This window comes from Halichoerus grypus, chromosome 11 (assembly GCF_964656455.1).
Source record: "Halichoerus grypus chromosome 11, mHalGry1.hap1.1, whole genome shotgun sequence".
Taxonomy (NCBI): domain Eukaryota; kingdom Metazoa; phylum Chordata; class Mammalia; order Carnivora; family Phocidae; genus Halichoerus; species Halichoerus grypus.
Genome location: NC_135722.1, coordinates 58,383,808 through 58,398,017, shown reverse-complemented (window position 1 = coordinate 58,398,017; position 14,210 = coordinate 58,383,808). Strand labels below are relative to the sequence as shown.

The 14,210-nt window shown below is 39.7% G+C and overlaps 1 protein-coding gene and 1 pseudogene across 2 annotated transcripts in view; both read left to right on the top strand.

Annotated features, from left to right (window-relative positions):
* The window catches only part of TENM4 (teneurin transmembrane protein 4), a 2,958,785-nt gene that overhangs the window by 1,683,189 nt on the left and 1,261,386 nt on the right, over positions 1–14,210 (top strand). The window lies entirely within an intron of this gene.
* Positions 2,272–2,384, top strand: LOC118547515 (U2 spliceosomal RNA; annotated as a pseudogene).

Sequence of the window (14,210 nt, the reverse complement as noted above, 5' to 3'; positions counted from 1 at the left end):
GTTTAATTAAAATTTGAACATTCCATCCAATTTCAGCCACCTGCTGTCTTTTATATCCACTCATATTTCAAAAGCACAGAATGTTCCCTTTTTTTAGAAGTTGGCCATATCCACTGTGATTGGAACACGAAGCCCAGAAAGGCTGTGTTGATGGAGCTTGGCAAATGTCCATTGATCTGGGTTCATGGCACATTTGTGACTTTCACACACCCCAAAAGTATAGATCCAGAAAGGTGTCCTTAATTACAACAATTACAGGGAAATCTCTAGTTGAAAGTATTTACTGTTAGTGGCGTAAGGTCAATCATCTCAGTACTTATGAATCTATTTGTGTTCCTTTTAGCAACTGAGTAGATATTTAGATCAATGTATTTTTAGCCTGCAGTTTCCTACTCCTGATAAAGACACTGAACTCACATTGGAGTGGTAAATTATGTTTAAATGAGAAATGGTATGCCATTTCTTTGGTCACCAAATAATGATATTTCTGATTTGTAGCTATTATAGAAAATTAAAAGAAGAGATGAAATTGCAAACTGCCACAGTACACAAAAAGATTTGATGAGAAAGGTTGGAAATAACTCTGTGATTTCTACCTGAGATTGGAGTATTTAATACTGTGTGTCCTTTGAATTGTGTTCAGCTGATGGATATATGGGAGCTATACATTCATTGTGTGCATATGTCTCATGTTCTATGGTGGATACTTCAGGGGCAGGATCAGAATTTGAGTCATCTTAGTATACTCAATGCCCAGCACTATACCTGGCATACAACAGGCTTTCGGTAACTGCTTGTTGAATAAATTATTTGTTTATGGTCTCATATTAGGACCCAGGACACAGTGGACTCTGTAGCTTATCACCCATTCATCCAGTTGGCCAGTACAAGAACTTGTAATCATTCTTGACCCCTCTGTTTTGCCCACTCTCCACTTCCAACCCATCAGTAAGTTATGTCAGTACTACTTTCAAAACACATTTTCAAATCCATTACTTCTCTCCACTTCTCCTACTTCCTCTCTCATCCAAGTCATCACCATTTCTCACCTGAATTGAAGTTCTCATCTGAACTTATCTCCCAGGGACCAGACTGAGTCAGATGCTCCTCTGCTCAACATCTTTTAGGGGCTCTTTATCGCACTTACTATGAAAGCTGAAGTCCTTACAAAGAAAAACAAGACCTGGAACATTGATACCTCTCTCTATTATTCACACTGTTCCAGCTGCACTGGACTTTTTGTTGTTCTTCAAAATACAAGCAAGCTCTCATTTCAAAGTGTTCACCTTTTCTGCTTTGAATAGTCATCCATAAGAATTCTCTTGACTCATACCTTTTATTTAGATCTCTGCTCTATACCACTCTACGTAATTATAGTAGCCTCAATCACTCTGTATTCTACTTTCTTGTCTTACTCTTAATTCATAAGTTATCCCATTCATCCATGCTAGAGTAAATACCGTCTGTTCCCCAAAATGTAAGCTCCTATAAGCAGGGACATTCTTAGTTCACTGCTGCAGAAGAGTGGCACTTGAGAGCTGCTCAGTCCTATGCTGAATGAGTGAATGGAAAGAAAGGAAGCCAGTGTAGTTGGACCAGAAGTGAGCAAAAGGAGGAGTGGACCACAGTAGGCAGTTCACAAATGCCAACTTATGTTGGTCTTCAAATCATGCTATAGAGTTTGGATTTTATCTTAAGGGTCAATAGAAAATCCCTAGAAGGGTTTTGTGTAGCACAGTGATAAGATAAAATTTATGTTTTTGAAATATTAGCTACGTTGTAATGAAATAAATTAGTTACTTGGCACATAGTGGATGAGAGGAGAACAAGAGTGGAAACAGGGCAACAAGTTAGAAAGGTCTTGAAGTAACACAGGTAAGAGATGAAGACAGTGTGGGCTAGAGTAGTGGCTATGGAAGATAAAGAGAAGTGGATAGGCTTGAAGTCTGTGTCAGAGACAACAAGACTTAACATCAGACCAAATATGGGGCAAGAGGAGGTCAAGGAAGGAAAGAGAATAACTAATGGTTACTGTGTGGTTTTTGGCTTGAACAACCTAGTGAATGGCAGTGTTGTTTATCAGGAAAGACTGAGGGAACAATTATCTTGTATGAGGGAGTCAAAAGCTCTGTTTTGAATACTTCTTTATTTTATTTTATTTATTTTAATTCAGTTAATTAACATATAGTGTATTATTAGCTTCAGAGGTAGAGGTCAGTGATTCATCAGTTGTATATAACACCCAGTGCTCATTACATCACATGCCCTCCCATCGCTTCTCGGCCTTTTGGCTAAGATCAAGTGTAGTATCTGTTCTTATCAGTTTAACATCACATGCCCTCCTTAATGCCCATCACCCAGTTATCCCATCTCACCCACCTCCTTCCCTCCAGCAACCCTTAGTTTGTTTCCTATAATTAAGAGTCTCTTATGGTTTGTCTCCCTCTCTGATTGCATCTTATTTTATTTTTCCCTCCCTTCCCTTATGATCCTCTGCTTTGTTTCTTAAATTCCACATGAGTAAAATCATATGATAATTGTCTTTCTCTGATTGACTTATTTCACTTAGCATAATTCTCCGCATCCTCACCAATATTTGTTATTTTCTGACTTGTTAATTTTAGCCATTCTGACTGGTGTGAGGTGGTATTTCCTTGTGGTTTGATGTTTTAAACACTTTTTCAAACATTCTGAGTTTTAGGTAACTACTAGCTATTAAAATGAAGAAGGTCAGAGGCCTTGGATATATAAGCCTGGAAGTGAAAAAGATCTGGGATACAGTTACATATTTGAGATCCATCAAACTATAGATGGTACTTAAGATCATGGGGCCAAATGAAATTATTTAGGGAAAGAAGTATAGAAGAAGGCCTAGCCCTCGTTCTCATTGAAAACAGAATGGAGTAAATACTTTGGCAACCATTTTAGCCTATTCCTTAAGCAGATGACATAAGGAGGTATGGAAGACAGTCTATCGGGAAATCCAAACACCAAAGAAAGGCTCACGATAAAAAAAAGAAAAAGAAAACTACAAGTCTGTGTTAATGAGTGAAGGAATAAGCTGTTTAAGGAGGGAAAGAACATGAGGAGGCTGTTGAAAAATTTATAAAACTATAACAACAAAGAGTAGAGGTCTCAGTGAGGTCCAAGAATTGTCAGAGTGGTAGTATCTGAGAATGTGACCTAAAAATTCAGAAAGTAGCCAGAGAATGTGATACTATGAACATCTATGCCATGATGTTGTCTTGCCATTTAGCAGTTTATTTTCAGTCTCTGTTGATGTGATTGCTCATACTGACTTCAATTATAAATTAAATGTATGTGTATGAAGGTCTGTCTAAGATTCTCTAAATGCCTGATGCTAATTACTCATAACTAGCAAAAGGCTCTTCCATCTCTTTGTTGCCTAGCATTACAATACTCTCTCTCTTGTCCTGCTCTGAATAATTTGTGCCCTGTTACCATGTCTGCCAACTTCTCCTGAGTCTCTGTGCTTTCCCAAGGCAGTGAGTAAGGTACATTTATTGTGGGAAGAACAACTTCTTGGTTGAGATCCTAGCTAAAAAATAGCCCGCAGCATGCAGCACCATGTTACTTCCTGTGTAATTCTGTTTACTGCTCTTTGTGCATGAATATCTCCAGGATAATCCTATTTAATCCCATTAGTCTATATTAGTACCTGGAACAACCAACAGCCAAGTAGGTGCTAAATAAATAGTTATTGAGTCATTAGTGGATTTATGCCTTTAACACATGCATCTCCCACTTCCACCTCACACATTAACCAAAAAGAGAGCCAAAGCTGATGTTTAAGAAAATCTAAACAAAATGTGATCTATAAATTTAAAAATATTCATCCTTTTAACAATGGAGAATTTCTTGAGCAAACCTACTGTAGACATTTGCTATTGTTTTCCACGTTTTTTTTCTTTGTATTATCTAAAAGTAATCATTTATAATGTATGACCTATTTATATGTTAACACTATTTGTTCTTGAAAAATAGTACATGATTTGAATATTTGTTCCAGCTTATTACTGCTTCACTTAAACACACACACACACACACACACACACACACACACACAGAAATTTCATTAAAATCTTTCTGCCTTTGAGGATTATCATTGTTTAGTCACTTCATCCTGTAGGAAATCCTGGCTGCTGATATGTGGCCTAAAAAGTAGGCTGGCTCCGAGAGTTGGATTTCTAAGGGACAGAGGCTAAGGCTCACCCCCGTTGCAATACCTATAAGAGTGCCTGACCGAGGACAAGAATAGACATTTCTGCAAAGAAGACATCCAAATGGCCAACAGACACATGAAAATGTGCTCAACGTCACTCGGCATCAGGGAAATACAAATCAAAACCTCAGTGAGATACCACCTCACACCAGTCAGAATGGCTAAAATTAACAAGTCAGGAAACAACAGATGTTGGCGGGGATGCAGAGAAAGGGGAACCCTCCTACACTGTTGGTGGGAATGCAAACTGTTGCAGCCACTCTGGAAAACAGTATGGAGGTTCCTCCAAAAGTTGAAAATAGAGCTACCCTACGACCCAGCAATTGCACACCTGGGTATTTACCCCAAAGATACAAACATAGTAATCTGAAGGGGCACGTGCACCCCAAGGTTTATAGCAGCAATGTCCACAATAGCCAAACTGTGGAAAGAGCCCAGATGTCCATCAACAAATGAATGGGTAAAGAAGATGTGGTATATATATATACAATGTAATATTATGCAGCCATCAAAAAAATGAAATCTTGTCATTTGCAATGACATGGATGGAACTAGAGGGTATTATGCTAAGTGAAATGTCAATCAGAGAAAGATAAGTATCATATGATCTCACTTATATGAAGAATTTGAGAAACAAGACAGAGGATCATAGGAGAAGGGAGGGAAAAATGAAACAAGATGAAACCAGAGAGGGAGACAAACCATAAGAGGCTCTTAATCTCAGGAAACAAACTGAGGGTTGCTGGAGTGGAGGGGGATGGGATGGATGGGATGGATAGGTGATGGACGTTGGGGAGGGTATGTGCTATGGTGAGTACTGTGAATTGTGTAAGATTGATGAATCACAGACCTGTACCCCTGAAACAAAGAATACACTATATGTTAATTTTAAAAAATTAACAAAAAAAAAGAGTGCCTGACCAATAGCAGTTGCTCAACAAATATTCCCAAATAAATGAATGAAGAGACAGTCTCCTACAGGAGCTGCATCTCCCACTAGTCACAAGAAAGGATAGAGAGCTGAGAATCCAGTGATACTTGCTAGTGAATGTGCATGTGTTCGTGTGAGGGAAGAATGGCACCAAATTGGAGAGGATCATATAAGATCAAATCAGAAGATCATATTATTGAAGAAAGTTAAGAGCGTGGGAAAAGGAAACAAAGGGAAAAAGGCAATTCTCTTTGAGTAGCTGACCCTGAGTTTTTTTCTCTTCATTAGGCTTTGACAGTCTCTGGGAGGTGATCATTGTATTTAATGGTCCAGAAGAAGAGAAATAATCATATTTATCAATGGCACTTGTGAACATTAAGAACAAACTTTGAAGTGGACATAGAAGTACTTGCCATCATGTCTGGATAAGTGAGGCCATGTAGAGTTTAATCAATGGAGTTATACATCTCAGGGTATTGGAGAGAAAGTTTCTTTTATGATAAGAAGAAAGATGCTGTGTAGAGTGGTTTGAATGTTTGTATTCGACCAGCAATGACAGGCAGACCCTCCAACAAATTATTAATAGTGTTCATTCAACAACAACAACTGGGTACTCACTGTGGAGCTTGCACAGTTCTTGGCACAGGCAATAAAGTATGGACAAAGAGACATCCCCTGCCTTCATGGAGTTTGCATTCTAGGGAGTTGGAATATTTGTTGGAAATATAAAACACCCAGGCTACCTGACTTACATATGAAGAAGGAAAAAAAAGCATATCATATATATTTGCATTAACATGGAAAATTGATAATATTTTCTGTTTGATGTAGACAACATCTGTTGACCTATGTCTGCATTTCTGTGTGACATGCAAATGCTAGAGATTTAAATTTCAGAAATGACCCCAGTGCTCCAAGACCAGAAAGAAGGACTAGATATTTTATAAAGTGAAAAACTCAAGTACAGAGCCCAATGTATAGTAGATATTCAATCAATGTCAATTTGCTTCTTTTTTTTCTCCTATCACATCTTTTTTTCCTTATAAAGTTGCCTGAGTACTGCCACTTGGTTTAAAACTGAGAGAAGCAAAAACACATACATGGAGACTATGAGAAATAAGATTTAAAATATGTATTAATATGGGTTATTTTATTCAAGTGAGTAACTTAGTTCAACCCTAATGTGGAGAAAGGCAAAAGAGAGGAAGAGATCCCCTTCAGACATGATTAACTGTCAATCATTCTTCTGTTAGTGGCTGAAGGGCAATGGGAAGTGCAATAGTTCTGATCCTGCTGATTAAATCAAGAGCACATAGGTTTGAAGGGCAAGGATAGAAGATTAAGTTAAATCATAGAAATTCAAGCTGAGGAAATAACAATTAAGTCGGTCAACCTATCTCCTGCCAAGGAAAGGGAACATTTTTAGAACAGCACTTTGTCACCAGTGCAGTGTTGACAATCGAAATTTGTAAAGCCCATTCAATTCATTCATTCCATATGTATTTATTGAATGTCCACTGCGTACCAGAAACTGTTCTGGGCACTGAGAATAAAGCCATGAATCGTCAAAGTCTGTATGTTCCTGAAGCATATGATATATCCTGGGACTACACAATAAACAAAGTATCAGTAGGGATAAGTGTGAAGAAAAATAATTTAGTTAATGCCCAGAATGTTACTTATACCACTTTCCATTGGTCAAGTAAGTTACTGAGGCCAGGAAAGATTCAGTAGGAGGAGAAACAGAATTGAACTCCACCTTTTAAAGACAGGGGTAGCCAGAATTTAGAGTCTTCTTTAATCTCCCACAGACACCTGTGGAGAATGTAAGCAGGGGAGCCAGAGGGTCCTACTAACATTTTAAAAGGCTCACTCTGACTACTATATACCCAACAAACTGGGGAGGAGAGGGTGCAAAGGTGAAAGCAGAAAGGTCCATTGTCCACATTTCAATCTAATTTATTTCACCTTTGGGGCCTCGACTCTCATTAGCAGAGTTATAGCAAAAAAATTAATTAGAATGATAGCACATGACTCAGGACTGCATATTGATTGATTTTCATGTGGGATACAATATGTGATGCAATTTCATTCATGTGTGTAGCAAATACTGTGTGAGAACCTATTATGTTCCAGCACTGGGGTCACTGTGATGGGCAGCCACAACCTCTGTCTTCAGGAAGCTGACCATATAGCTGGGAAAGAGACAAATAACATGTAAATTTCAACATATTTTCCAAATAGCTCAGTGTTAGTTAGAATTGTGGTTTCTCCATTTTCATGGTAAAACATTGATCTGATCATCCGCTTACTTTCAAAAATCAAAACTCCACACTTTTTTTTACAATACAGAATATCTGCTTCTCAGATTATCATCATAGATTGTCATCTTGAAATTACTCATACTGAAGTTTATAAAAGCCCAAATTATCAAACTGATGGTTTGTCTAAAGTGTATGGTATCTGTCCTCTCCCAGAGGAATCCTGTGGAGTGAAGTGAACCACTAGAGGGCTATTCTTATCACTTTGACCTTATCTGCCAAGGCCTTCTCCTGAATTGACTTTAATTGCTCATCCATAGCTTCTCCATTTAATGAAATTATTCATTTTTTTAAAATTTTATTCATTTATTTGTGAGAGAGAGTACAGGAGGGGGGAGGTTCAGAGGGAGACGCAGACTCCCAACTGAGCAGGGAGCCCGATGTGGGGCTTGATCCTGGGACTCTGAGATCATGACCTGAGCCAAAGGCAGACACTTAACCAACTGAGCCACCCAGGCATGCCTGAAATTATTCATTTTTAAGATCCAGTTAAATATGACACCTCCTCCACAAAGCCTCCCTTGATCCTCCTCAGTGAAAATCACACAGTAGATTGCTTCTACCCTGTTTAATGTACTTAAATAAGTATTTAATTCTTCCTTTTTATATAATTAGTGGCAATCATTAGTAAAATGAAGAAGTATTAGAACTATAATTTTTAACCACCTACCATGTGTCAGGAAAGATAAGGTTCCTACATTTCCCTTAATGTTGACAGAAATTCTTTAGAGACAGTTAATATTGCATCCATTTATAGGAAAAGAAACTGAGGTTCAAAGAGTTTAAATGATTTTATCTAGAGTTACACACTTAATAGTTTATTATAGGATTCGGGCTTCAACCTTAATTCAGTTTGGACTTTATAGTGTATTGAATAGTGTCCCCCCAAAATTCATGTCTACTTGGGACCTTCCAATGGGACCTTATTTGGAAATAGGATCTTGGAAGATATAATTAAAATAAAGATTGAGATGAGGTTATACTGGATTAAGGGTGAGCCCAATACCCAATGAGAATTTCCTTATAAGAGTCAGAAAAAAAAAAAAAAAACCTGAAAAAGACACAGAGGGAAGATGGTCACGTAGAGACAGAGGCAGAGACTGGAGCTATGCTATCATCAGCCCAAAACCACTAGGAGCCACCAGAAGCTGGAAGAGATAAGGAAGGAGTTTCCCCTAGAGCCTGCAGAGGAATTGTTGTCATGCCGACAACTTAGTTTTATACTTTTGGCCTCCAGAACTCAGAGAACAAATCGCTATTGTTTCTAGCACCCAGTTTCTGCCAGAAAGAGTGAAGCCACAATATAGACTTAGTGACTAAATGTTTCCAAGCCACTCAATATGAGTGTCAATAAAGATGTTATGGCAAACTCTAAAGTCCATTCTCTTTTCCTTGAACCTCTTTCCACTACAGGATTGTACTTTCATTTGTCCTAGGATTTTGGGGTAATCTTTCAACTTTCACTTTGGACTTTTCAAAAATGCTACCCCACCCCACCAACTGCCTCCTGAAAAGAGGTAGGAGTGATAGAGGAAAATACTTCGGGATGATTTTGTGGCAAGTTGCAGACATTCATCTTCAACTAGAATATCTAGAAGGGGAATTTGTTGAATTCTGTCACCAAATAGAAGAACAGGGATGTAGGGAGGCCTCTAATATAACAGGAACGAGGGTCTGGAGCTCCACCAAGTCTCCCTCTCCATCTCCCACCCCTCCTTCCCTTTGCAGCCGGCCTTCATCTCAGCCAACGAAGCGGCAGAAAAATATCTGTGGCTCCCATCTTGCTAAGTAAGACCACCACGTACAAAGAGACTTTTTCCTTAACTTCCAAGTTGAAAATTCCTGGGAAAGGTTTGTGACTGGGCAACCTGCATCACATGTGCACAAGCATATCAAGGAGGCAGAGTTCTGAGATCCACTGTTCCCACTAGGACTATGCAGTGATAGCAGGCACAAAGAACATTTTCCCGAGAAGTAGAATGCTGTCACCAGAAGAGAAGTCTGTCACTGAGGCAGATATAGACATCGATATCAGTGTAGATCATTTCCATGTAAATGGCACTCAGCTAGGTTCTTGGATAAGACTTTTGCTTGCAAAAGGCCGGAAAGAGTGAAGCCACAATATAGACTTAGTGACTATATGTTTCCAAGCCACTCAATATGAGTGTCAATAAAGATGTTAGAATCTAATATAAAACTTTTTTTTTTCAAAAGGGCCAGTGGCTGGCAAGAGCTCTTTTGAATAGATGTGGAAATGCAAGCAGTAGAACTTTCGTTATCCAGATTATATCACACAGACTTACGTGAAAGAGCTGTTCCAATAAATAACGACGATCTGATCTTTTTTCCAAATATTGCAGATGGCAGTATCTTCAGAGCTAACTTCCTCTGATTGCAAAGAAAACCCTGAACATAACAAAAGAGAGAAAAGATGGGGGGAGGGGGTAGTGTGAGGATGAACTTCTTTCCCCTGTACCTGTTCCTCCATGGGAAAGGGCCAGCTGAGGGGGTCAGGCAGCAGAATTGCAGGGCCACTGAACTGCTTTCCCTGGAGGGCCATCCAAGTCTTCCTTTTGCCAAATTGAGGATAAATCTCCAAACGTTGACTTCTTAGGTAGATTTGGTCATCTTTTAGGAAGGTAGTTTGGGTCAGAACGGAATCAACCTTAGAAGTGTCCTTTCTCCAACATACAAATACAGGTGCCTCAAAGTGAAAAGAAGCAGCTCTGGAGGACACTATCTCAGAGCAGAAGGGACATCAGCCCGCTCACATGTCGCTTCCCCAAAGAAGCTTTCCTTGTGATTGTGTAGTACTTTGCAGTATACCTGTTATAATCCACCTCAAGACATAACTGTTTGCATATTTTTTTTCTTCCCATTGGGCTGAGTGTCTTCAGGTTAGGGATCTTCCTTCCCTTCTTTATGTTTATGTCCCCTGTGCCCAGCATGGGGCTCTGTGTACAATGGTGGCTCAATGCATTTGTTTCAGTACAAAGATGAAAGTGGCAAGAAACTGAGGGGAGATGAAGTTAATTTTTCTTATTTCTCACTAGAAAAGGAAAATCAAATGAGCCAAGAGAGAGGATTAGCAGGAAATGATTGTGCATCTCCTTACACATACTTTGATAGACAGTTTACATTCTTTGCCTTATTTTATCATCCCCAAAGTGCCTCTGTTTCCTGAATTTGTCTGTAATAAGACAGGGTATTAATATGTAATTCATTGAGGTGCATACTATTATCTCCACTTTGCATATGACAAAAGTTAGGCCCAGAGAAGTTAAGAGAATAACCCAAGGTCATATAATAACTACTGGTTTTCCTCTGTCTCAGTCCACTAAGGATTTGAGAAAACTTACAAGACTAAATACAATATAACAGAAATATCGACCAATACTGGGACCAGGGAGGTGGCCTTTTAGTTGAAAGTGGGCCTGGGCTTCATGGGCAGCTCTACAGGCTCCAGAGACCCTTCTCTTTACCAGCACCACACCACATACTGAGAGCAGTGTAAGCCAGTGGATCCTACACTGGGTAGGGCAACGTCACAGAATCAGAGCCTAAAAACAAGGCGTGTCAGAATGTAAAATTAACCATGTATTTTCCTTGTGTTGTTGATACCTACTTAGGTGTTTGGATGATTTTCAATAATTGAGGACATAGATTTTATTCATATGCTGATGAATGATCACAGTGAGGAGTGGTAAAGCATCTGTCTAATGGCAGAAACCCCACTCGGAGCCCCATCCCAGTTCTCCACTGTAATAAGGCAATTGACCATTCTTTATTGATTGCGTGATTACTGCTGTAGTTGCATGAATGGCTCAGAGACCAGTGTCTTCTGGTTTTTACCAGGTGATCCCAGGGCTGCTGTTTTCTCTCCTGAACATCTTTGCCAAGTCTAAGGAGCCACCGCCAGACTAAAGTCCTTTATTTATTTTTTTTAAAGACTATTTATTTATTTGACGGAGGGAAAGAGAGCACAAGCAGGGGGAGTGGAAGAGGGAGAGGGAGAAGCAGGCTCCTGATGCAGGGCTTGACCCCAGGACCCCAGAGCAGGGAGCCTGATGCAGGGCTTGACCCCAGGACCCCAGAATCATGACCCAAGACAAAGGCAGACGCTTAACCAACTGAGCCACCCAGGCGCCCCAGACTGAATCCTTTAGATGGTGGTTTCACTTGTAGGAATACTGGATCTGGAGGCAATACATGGGAAAAAATTTATATGTATATATGTGTATATATGCACATGTGTACATATACACATATGTTCATATACACATAGACAAACATGCAATATTTTCTGTAGTCCCAGGCCCTTCTTTAACCACTGGCTCTGGGCCACACCACAGGCTTGGCATCACTGAGGGCTCCTCCACCCCCAAGGCCTAAGTCTCCCATAACTTCCTCCTTTCGTAGCCTCCTTTCCATCCGGCTCTGACTCTGCACTCCCACTGTATACATTCCTACTGTAAGAGTTATCGACTCTATATCCAGTTCTAAATTTACTCCCTTGATTAATGCTGGAGGACTCTGAAAGATTTCTGAAAAGCTGGTTTCTAACCATACTATATAACTTCTTATATTTTGCTTTTGACATTTCACTGAGATAGATAGTGGGTGGTTGCCTCATTTATAACAATCTCATCCACTTATTTTTATACACATTTCCACAGGCCCTTCATTTCGTAGAATAAGGTGATTATTGTGGTAAGGATGATAATACTAGTGATCATAACAAGTAAAAATAGAAAAGTTATTGAACTACTCTGTGCCAGATACTGCACTGGGTGTTTTTACTATTTTATGTCACTCAGTCCTCCAGAAAGTTTGTGAAGTGGTAATTACTGTTCTCATTTTAAGGACAGAATCTGAGGTTCTCAAAGGTTAAATCACTTGCTTATGCTGACTTAGCCTTAAAGATGAAAAGCCGGGTTTAAATTCATGTGATCTAATTCTAGGTGTCATATCCCTTCAGCATCCCCTCAGTTGTCTCTTAGGTTCCATACGTTTCATGGTACTTTCTACTTAGAAGCTAGAAATAGAGCAAAATCTTCACTTCTTCCCATTGCTTATAGGAATCAGGCCACCAGAACAAAATGAGCTTGATTAAGGTTAGGACCACGCCTTGGGCACTGAACACTTAGGTGGTGATAGCGGGTATGGTGGTGAATAAAACGTCTGTGTTCTTGCCATCATAAGAGTTACTCTTTAGTGGGCAAAACAAATTCATCAATAAATGCCAAGAATTCCATAGCAAAAGGAATAAGTACAGCTGTGACAGGAATCCTGAGTAGCTAGAAGAATCAGGAAATAAATGGGCTTGGGAAAAATAAGTGCTCAAACATAAGAATGACAAGTGAAGTGGGAGCTTGGTGGTCATAAGAACCAAAGAGAGACCACAGTGGCCAGAGTTCAGCAAGTCACTCAGAGTGTCTCAAGATGGGCACAGAGGTGGGCAGGCACCAGCACATAAGAGCATTCGCATTGTAGTCCCGATTCCAGAAGCACTGAGAAGCCATCACAGAGTCTTAAACAAGGCAGGGACATGATCTGATTTGTGTTTTTAGATGATCGTATGTGGAGAACAGATGGAGCGTGGGAGTTGGCAAAGTGGAGGCAGGGAGAGGAGGTAGGAGGGTGTCACCATTATCAAGGTAAGATGACAGAGACTCCAGCTAATGTGATGGTAAGGAGGGTGGACAGCATCTGTCTTGTTTACCCTTGTGTTCCCAGCACTTAGTGTTGGCGGCAGCTCAGGAAATGTTTGCTAAATGAAGGAATAAACTCATGATGCATTCCAAGCTCTAGGTAAGCCTGTCATTTTATCATGTATCTTTGTAATTAGGTTGGGTGACCGTATCAAATCAGCTATCCTTTCTATTGCTATTATTACTACTCTTATAACTGAACACTTGTTAAGTGTTTATTTTATGTGAGACACTTGCCATGTGTGCTAAGCATGGTACATACATTATTTGGTGTAATGAGCCAGTAGCCCTGTGTTCTAAGGCATTTCATTCCCATTTTATAGATGAGGAAACCATAGCTGAGGAGAGGTTAAGAACAAAAATTTATTCAGTCAACTGTATCAATCAATAGATGAATATATACTTTAATTAATTCATTCAAAGAGGGTTTAATTTTAAGGTGACTAATTATAAAAGTACAGGCAAAATATAAGAGGACCACAAAGGGCAGTGTAGAAACTCAGGGGTAGCAGAAGGAAAGCTGATACCACCCTATTTCTGAAAGCTTTGGCAGTGGGGGGAGGAAGAGGTTACTGGGGCCTTGAGTAAGAGAGACACGTATGGTAGCCTATCTTGAAAAGTACAGTGACCCTTGATCAAGGCACACAGCCCATTCCCAGAGGAGCTTCCAGGGGGAACAACAGAAAATTAAACATTCTGACCTCACTCTCTTTCCTCCCACTACTCTCCCCTTGGGGTTCCTCATTGGCTGAACCCCATGGAAGTTAGAAGGCACAAGAGCTCTGTTGACGTAGTACATACAGGACAGCTTCCTAGGACAGGCAACAGCGTGGGAAAGAATGGAACTGAGAAGCAAACAGAAGCTATCTGGCATGTAAACCAGTATTTATTGACAGCCTATGGTGATGATAAATATTATATATCAACTTGGCTAGGCTATGTTGCCCAGATGTTTGGTCAAACTCCAGTTTGCATGTTGCCATGAAGGTATTTTTTAGATGTTA